The 10,984-nt window shown below is 34.7% G+C and overlaps 1 protein-coding gene and 1 long non-coding RNA gene across 12 annotated transcripts in view; both read right to left on the bottom strand.

Annotated features, from left to right (window-relative positions):
• Positions 1 to 10,984, bottom strand: part of LOC102755954 (nuclear factor 1 A-type-like) — a 144,752-nt gene that overhangs the window by 111,546 nt on the left and 22,222 nt on the right. The gene's annotated exons all lie outside the window — the stretch shown is intronic.
• Positions 4,521 to 5,896, bottom strand: LOC107183872. The gene is made up of 2 exons (XR_001514683.1): positions 5,041 to 5,896; positions 4,521 to 4,734 (listed from the first exon to the last, which is right to left on the bottom strand). It is a non-coding gene; the product is annotated as an uncharacterized LOC107183872 (long non-coding RNA).

Below are 10,984 nucleotides of genomic sequence, written 5' to 3'. Positions count from 1 at the left end.
TCATATATTGCTGAATGTAATAGAATGTTTCTCTCTCTCTCTCTCTCTCTCTCTCTCTCTCTCTCTTGCATTTAAATACAAATGTCCTAACTGCCATCTACTTTAAGAATATTAAAGGCTATACATTACACTTAAAGATATAATACAGTCATCTCCTTCCCCGTGGCTTAAATTTAGTTACTGAATTATATAACATAAAATAATTAAAAAGATACTTTGATAGTGATACACAGTATAGATTCAATTACCACAATGTATCCATTAAAGGTACTTTTTATAGTATGAATAAAATACAAATCCTCTTTATGGATCAATACCAGAACATAATTCTATTCTTCCTCCTAAAAACGGAAGTTAACCATTATAAATCATCTTCACATGAAAATGGTAAAAAGGTATTCCTTTGAAAGTGTTCTGTTAATCTCAATATATTAAGAATGTTACTTTCTCTATTATGCTCATTTTTAAACTGTACTAAAATTCTAATAACATTTGATAACTGATTAACAGAAAACTTAGGAATCATTCTTTTTCATATTTATATAAATGCCTGACATTAAATTCAGAGGGACATTTCCATTAACTAAATAATATTTTCTAAATAAAATCAAGAACACACCAAAAAAAATGTTCCTAGGGATTCTGAGTAAATATTACTACTTGGCCTAACTTTTGCCTGGCTGGGCACCCTGGGACAAGTTCCTATGATTGATTATTGTGGTATCTCTGAATCTTTGACTTTGAACCATAACCTTTTTTGCGAACAGTGACAGTTGGGACCTACCATTTGCCATCTGTAGAGATGGAGGGAGGAAAAGGACTTCACGTACATTAATCAACCAATTAAGAACAGACTTAAACAAAACACTAAAGCATAATAAACCCCTGACTGCTTAATAGCTTTCTACTTTTAATAGTTGTCTTCCTGCAGTCTGCTCACAAGATTAGGAGTAATCTGTTCAAGTCTTAACAAAAATTGCATGAGGAAAAGGGAAAAAAGTAAACCAATCCAAACCATGAATTTTAAATTGTAAAAAATGATACTTAAGGATTCTATAGTTCAAATCAAAACTTAAGAGGCTGACTGCACACCACAGTATCAAAGAATCTCACATCCATACAAAATATGGCCATTGTCTTTACTAGAATATCTAAAATGATTAGTACATACAAATAAGCCTATTATTTTGAAATATTAGATAACTGCATTCTTTAAAACACCACTCACCAAATAATTTATACTATCTTTGTGCACATGAAGTAATTTGCCAGGAGAATTTGAGGATTCAACCATTATAACATAAAGCAAATCCAGTAACAAAATTTGAGGAAAAATTAACAAAAATGAGGTAAGTTTTTGACCTTTCTCTGATTAAAATATGATCAGCAAATGTAGTATTTAAATATTAAGGCATTAACTCAGTCTCTTTTGTAAATAAAAAAAAAATAGGAAACCAAGGGATGAAAGTCAAGGATGCCCAATACTCACAGGTTAATTCAACACTGAATTAATTGGCCAGTGCAGTAAGAAGTGTACGAAGGATAAAAGCATAAGACTGGAATAGCAGAAATGAAAGTGCTATTGTTTGTACTTGATATGATAATCTACACAGTAAACACAAATTAATTTACAAATTACTGGCTGAAAACGTAAATATAACGGGATGTGAAATTAGTGTACAAAAATTAACTGTATTTCTATACTAGAAACACACTGGTAGAAAATATTCTTTTAAAAACACAATTTTCAAAAGCAGCTTCACAAAAAAATTCTCAAGACCTGAGTAAAAAGGAATTCAATCAATTGAAAGATAACATCTAAATAAACAGACATACCATGTTCATAGATGTACTAAGATCTGATAGTAAAAAGATAATTCATCTGTAGATTCTATACATTTCTAAACAAAATCCACTTTTTATGAAACTTGAAAAAAATTATTCTATCACCTCATACCTGTCAGAATTACTATTATCAAAAAGACAAGAAATAACTAGTGTTGGCATGGATGTGAAGAAAAGGGAACCTTTATGCACTGTTGGTGGGAATGTAAATTGGTATAGCCGCTATGGAAAAAAATTAAAAATAGAACGACAATGTGATCCAGCAATTCGACTTCTGGGTATTTATCTGAAGAAAACAAAAATATTTGCTGGAAAAGATACTAGCATATTCACCCTCATGTTTATTGCATCATTATTTATAATAGCCAAGATATGGAATCAACCAATAACTTGATTTCTATCAATGGATAAATGGATAAAGAAATTGTGGCATATACACCCACATGAGTATTTGGGCATAAAAAGAATGAAGTCCTGCCATTTGTGACAACATGGATGGACCTTGAGGGTATTATGGAAAATGAAATAAGTCAGACAGAGAAAGACAAATACCGTATGATTTCTCTTGTATGTGGAATTTTTTAAAAAAGGGGGTCATGGATATAGAAACTGGTGGTTGCCAGAGGCAGGGGTGAAGGGGCAGTGAGAAATGAGTGAAGTGTGTCAATGGGAAAAAGAAAAAAAAAAGAAATTCAATAATAAAAGCTTGTTTGAAACCATAGCTCTGTAGCCTACCTTGATGAATATAAAATAATATTTAAAAAAGAGAAAAAAGCTTTGAAAATAAAGTGAATTCTATATGTAGAATTAAATATAAATAGCATATACTGTATATGAAATAGTAAAGAGACAAGAATAACTAAAACACTCCTCAATAAAGGTAGGAAGGATTTGCCTTATCAGATATCCTAAGTAACTATAAGTGCTTAAAGAGTGACACAACATAGTGTTGGTATGGGGTAGATAAACTGATTATTGGAACACAGCAGAGAGCCCAGAAGCAGATACATACAAATATGAAAACTTAATAAACAAAAGAGGTAGCCTGGAAGATTATTTGGAGGACTAGAGAAACTATTCAATAAATGATGGAGTGAAAACTATCATTCACAAAGAAAAAACAAAATTGGACCTCTCCTTCATACCATACACAAAAATAAATTCCAACTGGAATACAGACTTAAATGGGAGATGAGCATTTAAAGATGTGTAAAAAATACCATGTATTCCTAACAGAGCAAAGAAGGGTATTTTAAATAAGACAAAAGCACTAACCATAAAGAAAAAGGATTAATAAAGTTTACTATATTAAAATTATTTTTGTTCATCAAAGATATCTTAAAGCAATTAAAAGACTAGCCACGACCTATGAAAAGATATTTGAAAACATATAATGCAAATGAGAATTCAAGAGACAGAAAGAATTCCTAACAAACCAACAAGAAAAAGTCAAGCAACAAAATAGAATACATAATAAAAAGACATGAGTATTTATTTCACAGAAAAGGAAAGATATAGAAAAGATGTTTAATCTCATTATTAATCAAATGAATAATGCAAATTAAGACCACAATGAAATATCACTTTATAGCCACCAGGTTGGCAAAAAGTAAAAATTTGGCAATAGTAAATATTAGAAAAGACATATATCAACATGAATCTTTTGTACACTGCTACTGCTAGTGAGAGTGAAAAATAGGTACAACTATTTTTAAAATAAAATAATATTATTGTGGGTTTTTTTAAAATGTAACATTTGCCTGGCTGGTGTGGCTCAGTGGTTGAGCAACAACCCATGTACCAAGAGGTCGCAGGTTCGATTTCTGGCCAGCGCACAGGCTCCATCCCCAGTAGAGGGCGTGTAGGAGGCAGCTGATCAATGTTTCCCTCTCACTGATGTTTCTATCTCTCTCCCTCTGCCTTCCTCTCTAAAAATCAATAAAAAATAAATTAAAAACAAAAAAATGTAACATTTACACACTCTGTTAATCAACAATTCCACTCTTAGTACATGCCCTAAAGAAATTCTTACACACATGCTCCAGATGACATGTTACTATTCATAAGACTTGCTGGTGGCAAGAAACTAGAAACATCGAACGTTAGTATATTATACAAGAAGAATAAATTACAGTACATGCAGAAATATTAGAAACATTGAGTGAAAATCAATTTTAAGAAGCATATATGTATGTATGTGTGTATGTATATAAAAGTTTTATAAAACTTAAGCAAAACTGAACAGTATATTTAGTACACATATACGTCATGAAAACACGTCTTTTATATGAGTGTAATGATGAACACAATGCTGAGGATAATCGGTAATATTTCCAAGGAACATAGAAGTAAATGCAAAATACTGGAGATGTTCTCTTTCTCAGGTGGGGAGACAGGTCCCAGGTCTGCACTTCATTATTATGCATTATAACTTACATATATTCTTATATTGAAAAATAAATGAAAAAGAAATAAGAAATCAAACCAGCAATATTTACTAAAACAAAATGATCTTTCACAATATCCTAAAACCTTTTCAGCAACAGGCCTGAAATGGTTTAAAAGAAATACATGTGATTCTCTAGTTTGAATTATTTTATTAATGTAGTCCCATTTTCCCCAAGAAAATATATGAATAGTTAAATTAGGGGGGGGGGATCTTCATTCTTTTTTACTTGACTGATGTGAATTATTTTCATTTTAAATCCAATCTCAATTCCCCATGCAAACAGGGGGATGCAGCCATATAGGAGGTAGTAACTCCAGTATGGACAAATCCAAACAGCCGATAATCCATATTTCTGTTTGACTTAAAATGTATCATTCAGTCTTTTAACATTCCATTCCATTATGCTTGGTTTCAAAGAAACTTCTATTCTTGGGAGGGGGCTGAAACAGGATGATCCAGGTTTGTTGTAAATAGCTGGTAGTAATACATACATACACACACATCATATCATATACCATATGCCACATATCACATACAGATGAGAGGAGATCAACAAGGTGGGAATTTTTTGGTCTGACAGAGGGGTGTGATTTTTTTGGTCTGATAGATGAGTGCAAACCTTCCTTTCAATGATAATATTCACTATCTGGTTATAGGACTGAGTTTCTATGAATAATTTCCAAAAGAAATTTTTTAAAAGCCTGACTAAACCTGAGTGGCATGCATTACTCCAAGATGAACTTAACTGAATTGAGAAGCCTCTTATCTCATCACAAGCCCAGTCAGCATTTCACTACATCCGTTTTGGTAGGTAGACTGATGCACTACTCTTCAAAAAGGTGTTCTACTTCAGAATGCCTTCGTAGGTGTGCTGTATTGAGAAACTGAAACAGCGATATCTGTCCATCCACACTTCAACAGGATGAAGGTGATCATCTTCTCTCAGACACAAAAAATATAATCAGAGAATTAAGTAATAATTAAGTGAGGTAGGATTTCACTGATAAGCATTATAGTGGCTGCTATAAAGTTACTCTGTACCAGTCAAGATCTCTCCACTACACACCATCTAAACACACACTCCTCACCACCTGAGAGGTGTTCGACCAGCCACACCAAGCAGGAACAATGAACACTCTGAGAAGGGCCATGAATTCATTGCGATAGCATTAACTACATTATAAAATTAGAAAATAACCATTTTTCACAAGATGCTATAATTTCAGTAATTAAATATCTCTTTTAGAGATTGATAATACTCTAAGGGAGAGCAAAATTAGAGTGTTTCCTAATTCAAGTTCTTAATAAACATAATCGTAGTATAATTTTAAGAAAGAAAAAAAATAGAGATATTTACCTCTTCGATACCTGACTAGTGTTTTTGTCAAACATAGTTTGAGTTATTGAATGAAAATTTACAACATCTGAACAGGTATTTCTCCTTCCCAAAATTCTTATTACCTAATAAGCAATTAGCCATACATTGATCTTGACCTAAATCTTACACTTCAGAAATAAAAATGAAAGGAATTTCAAGAAGGTATTTAAGAAAATGCAAGTTTCCTATTAGTATTAACAGAACAGTGGTTCTCAACCTTCCTAATGCCGCGACCCTTTAATACAGTTCCTCATGTTGTGGTGACCCCCAACCATAAAATTACTTTCGTTGCTACTTCGTAACTGTAATTTTGCTACTGTTATGAATCATAATATAAATATCTGATATGCAGGATGTATTTTCATTGTTACAAACTGAACATAATTAAAGCATAGTGATTAATCACAAAAACAATATGTGTTTTCCGATGGTTTTAGGCGACCCCTGTAAAGGGTCGTTCGACCCCCAAAGGGGTCGCGACCCACAGGTTGAGAACCGCTGAGTTAGAAGATGCCCTGATCCTAGGAAGCACACTGGGATAGCCCGTGCTTTCTACCACCTTGCAAAATCAGGCTGGCACACTATCTTCTTTGCAGCTTTGAGATTCAATTAGAATGTAAGTGAAAAAAATTGTATTCTAGTTTTCATTCCCTACTGGAATCTTTTTGGTGACTGCTCACTAAAGAAGAAGGGCAAAATTTCATCCCGTTCAGCATTCTATGAAGCACAAAAGAAGATTTTTCACATCTTTTTAAAGCAAATTAATTTTCAAATTTACAAGTTGTTGTTTCTCATTATGTACTTTTAAGGTTTTGGCAAAAAAAAAAAAAAAAAGGAGAGAGAGAGAGAGAGAGAGAGAAGATTTTCTGTTAAATGCTGCCATTATCCCTTGCTGGAACCAGTAGGAGCTTTTAGATATGAAAATCGGTCCAGAAGGAAACACTTTATGGGGAAATCTGCAGTGGCACAGTTCTGATAATGAACATGCCTAGAGAAATAAAATCATGCATGCTGTACGTGTTGGGGGGAAGAAACTCTTATCTTCAGTTGGGTTCTGTTTCCCTTAGAGAGGCTTATGTTACCTACAATCAATAGGTCTCCAATTAAACAAAGAAGATTTACATATGCGGGTGCATTTTGAAGCTAATGAAATTGGCCTAACAGTTTTGATGTGAGAAAAGCATTGGATAGGAGGGGAACTTCAGTAGTTTACCATATATAATTGGGCCCAAGTCCTCAATTCTGATTTCTAACTTTTCTACTACTACTGCCTGTGGCCTTCCCCAACTTGGGCTAAGTAACTATGCCAAAATACACCTGATTCAGGGAAGAGAGACAGACAAAACTTTAAATGCTCTCTAGAGATAAGGATACGACTGACATTTTCCCTTTGGAGGAAGAGAGCATGTGATCCAACCCCGCCTCCCCCAACACCACCACCACAACCAAAGTGTGTCTATCCTAAGGAGAGGACTACATCTTTAATCAAGATTATGCTCTTTAAAAATTCAACAGCATGAAATTAAATCCCTTTGTCTCCCCTCTAGCTGGGTACCTAGCACATAGTAGGTACTTGAGAAATGACTGTTGTTATAAAGATGATTTTCTTACATAAGCTGAAGCAATGGTTATATTTCCCTATCATTATTATGAGGTAAACAGTTCAAATAAAAGTCAAGACCAGGATCTTAGATGAAAAAACAAATAGCCTGACAGTTTTCTATAGATAAGTCTGGCATCACCAAACCTTTATTTTCAAAATTATAATTATTCACATATAAATAACTCCTTTAGGTTAATATGCCACTTTGGATGTTGGTGAAGAAACAGAAATCAGTTAACATAATAGGGTGAGAAGGGAAAAATCATTCTCACACAAAAAGTTTAGGCTTAAATTCAGTCCTAAGGTGAACACCCAAAAACTATATAATGTTACCTAGTTTTAAAATTCAGATTATCAGCTTCCCACTTTTTTTTTTTGTTTTGTTCAACCCATATTCTCCACTTAGTCCCCAGCTCAACAAAAATATTAGCAGGCTCTATGCAAACCTATGGGGAGGTACACAAAAAAACTAATGCATTCCAGCCCCTGCTCATAAAGAAATCACAGTCCAATTTGGAAGACAGATTATTTTATGAAACAAGAAGTGCTAACGGTGAGTACTGATATAGTGCTACCAGGATTCTATGGGAATGTAGGCAAAGAGCCCTGAAATGCTGGGGTGAAAAGAAGGCTTAAGTAATATTAGCCAATTAAAGGTGGGTGAGGACATTCCAAGTAGAAGAAATAATACAAAAAATAAAAAGAGAGAGAGAGAGAGAAAATACACACACACACACACACACACACACACACACACACATATTACGATACAAAGTGTGGATAGAGTCTCATGGGAGACAGGTAGGAAAACAAGGTGCCTCTGTATGTTCCATGCACTAAAATTTTCACTTGTATCTTTGCATGTGCTCTCTTCAGTTTCAGGGTTAGTTGTGTTAACTGGTTAACTCAATCCAGAAAGACAACTCAATCACTTTAATTATCCCACATTTTTCTACAACTTTCCCTTGTTTAAATATTGTATCTATTTTTTAAATATATTTTTATTGATTTTAGAGATGAAAGGGAAGAGAGAGAGAAACATCAATGATGAAAGAGAATCGCTGATAGGCTGCTTCTTGCACGCTCCACACTGGGAATTGAACCCACCACCAGGCATGTGCTCCGACCAGGAATCAAACCATGACCTCCTGGTTCACAGGTCAACACTCAACCATTGAGCCACACCAGCTGGGCTGTGTCTATTCTCTTGATTAAAAATAAGAAGATTCAATAAAGTATAGCACTGTGAAAGGGGTCTCACCAGAAGCATGAGACATTCCCCAGCACTAATTCCTCAAGTCCTGAACCCCACTCAGACTTTAGCTCCTACCTCCAAAAGCTCGAGGGTCGAAGGCCTGATATGTTCGTTTACTGAAACATCACCCTGATGGGAGTCTGTAACGAGGGATTCATTCCAAAGTTAAAGACAAGCAATCCTTTCTCCACATGTTGGACAATGAGAATACACTATAAAAATATCCTTCTAAGAGATACATTAGAAAACAGAAAATGGGGTTACATTGCAGATCCATAATTCTAATCTAAATATACATAATTTTAAAAGATAAAACATTAACACTGTTTATCATGTTGTTTTATTCTTACTAATTGAAAAAATGCGAGATTAAAGAAAACATAGTAAGGCCACATATGTAAAAATGCTATTCAAGATTATAAGAAAATAAGCTGTGTAGAGTGGTGGGGGTAATGAGAGCGGGAAATTAGTAGTAAAAACAGAGAGATTTTCAAACTTTTAAAACTTTCATTGGCTGTAAATAATACACTCTTAAAATAAAGGAAATATCGATATTGTTAAAATCATCAGGTGAATTTAGGTATTTGTATCCATGTGGCTTATTTAATCTGAAGACAACACAGTTTTCCCTGGAGAAACTGAACTGCTAACGTCCCATGAACTTGATCAAGTTCGCCTCACTTCTCTTCCTGAGTGTAAAACAAAGAAATCTGTCTTGAGTTTCATGATGTCGCACATGTCACTGTGACTCATCCCCAGCCATTTTTATTTACAGCGTTCAGATGAGTTTCTATGACAATCCCATGCCATTCTCAATGTTACACACGCATCTTCTGCCTTTTGAAAAATAATTACAGAACAAATCATTTGTTTTAGTCTCTATACAAAGAAAAGCTCACATATTTAATGGCTGGAGAAAATAGACTTCACTTTCAGATTAAACAACAAGCAGACATAACAGAATAAAAAAAAAATCCAATATCCACTGTGTGGGACCACCAGATTGTTGTTGTTGTTTGTATTTCATTTATCAGACATGCAAAAGTTCTTCTCTTTCCCATCACCATCTGTACACACTTTCCCCCAAAGACCTTCACACCTGTCCCATTAACACACAAGCACACACTCACACATACAGGACCTCTTCTATGCTTTCTGTCTGAATGCATATTCGTATCTGTTTTCTTTTAACAACAGAAAATAAGGCAAAGCAGCTTGAGACCTTGGACAATTTAAATCCACTTCAGTATAAAAGTCTCAGGATTGCTAACTTTCTCTGGAGATGCAGCAAAAGCAGAGAATGTAGGTTATACCACTGGGACTTGACTGTTTTAGGAACTACTACCAACTGCCAAATGAATTCACACGGCTGGCTCTCCCAGGCCTTCCTCTCCTTGCTGTTTTTCATTCCTCATTCTCCTGCTGTTTAGTTTTCCTATGACTCTGTTTTATACTTCAGTATTACTAGAAAGATGTTCTTTAAAAAAATAGAACTTTTTTTTTTTTACCCACCAGTTTTCTTTAGAGAAAACATGCTACAGTGAACTATCAAATAATAGAAACCACCTGTGCCCTCTCCTGTGTCTGCTTGGATTTTTCTTTCCACTCACACAGATATATTTGACATAAGAAAACAAAAAAATTTAACACTGAGGAGAAGTATCATCAAATGATAGAATTCCTCAACATACACCAATTGCACAGCAATATAAACAACTGGTTCTATGAATTATTAAAAACTCACACAGGCTAGTGATTGGAAGAATTCTAATTTTAAAACGTGAAAAGCTTTGAAGTCTTAATTTCTTTTATTTTAATCCTTACCTGAGAATACTTTTCTATCTATCTATCTATTTATTTATTTATTTTTAGAAAGAGAGGGAGGGAGGGAGGGAGGGAGGGAGGGAATTATCAATGTGAGGGGCACATTGATTGGTTGCCTCCTGCATGCGCCCTGACCAGGGCAGGGGATTAAGACTGCAACTGAGGTATGTGCCCTTGACCAGAATCAAACCCGGGACCCTTCGCTCTGAGGGCTGACACTCTATACACTGAGACAAACCAGCCAAGGCTGAAGTCTTAATTTCTGAGGAAATTACATCTAAGATGGCATCAACTCATTTCATCACATTTTCTTTAGCTTTGTATAACTGGCACCTAGCACATAGTGCCTTAAGTGCTCAAAACATGTTTGCTGAATGGAGTTGCCAATGACAGGGTAGACTTTGTCAATAAAGGCAACTAAAATAGCTCTTCTATGCCAACACCAAACAAAAAGCATCCACCTTGATGCAAACAATAACAGGCTACCACTGCTCTCCAATGTATGCAAGGATTTTCTATCTCTAGAGCTGCTGGGATGTGTGGTCTTAGTTTCTCACCTGTTAAATGAAGGCCTCCTCCAACGTGTGAAACTCTGAATCTAATAACAAACCAGAACAAGGTCTGTTTCTT

Source organism: Myotis davidii, unplaced genomic scaffold (assembly GCF_000327345.1).
Source record: "Myotis davidii unplaced genomic scaffold, ASM32734v1 scaffold79, whole genome shotgun sequence".
NCBI classification, from domain to species: Eukaryota; Metazoa; Chordata; class Mammalia; order Chiroptera; family Vespertilionidae; genus Myotis; species Myotis davidii.
This window is presented reverse-complemented; position numbering and strand designations above follow the sequence as displayed.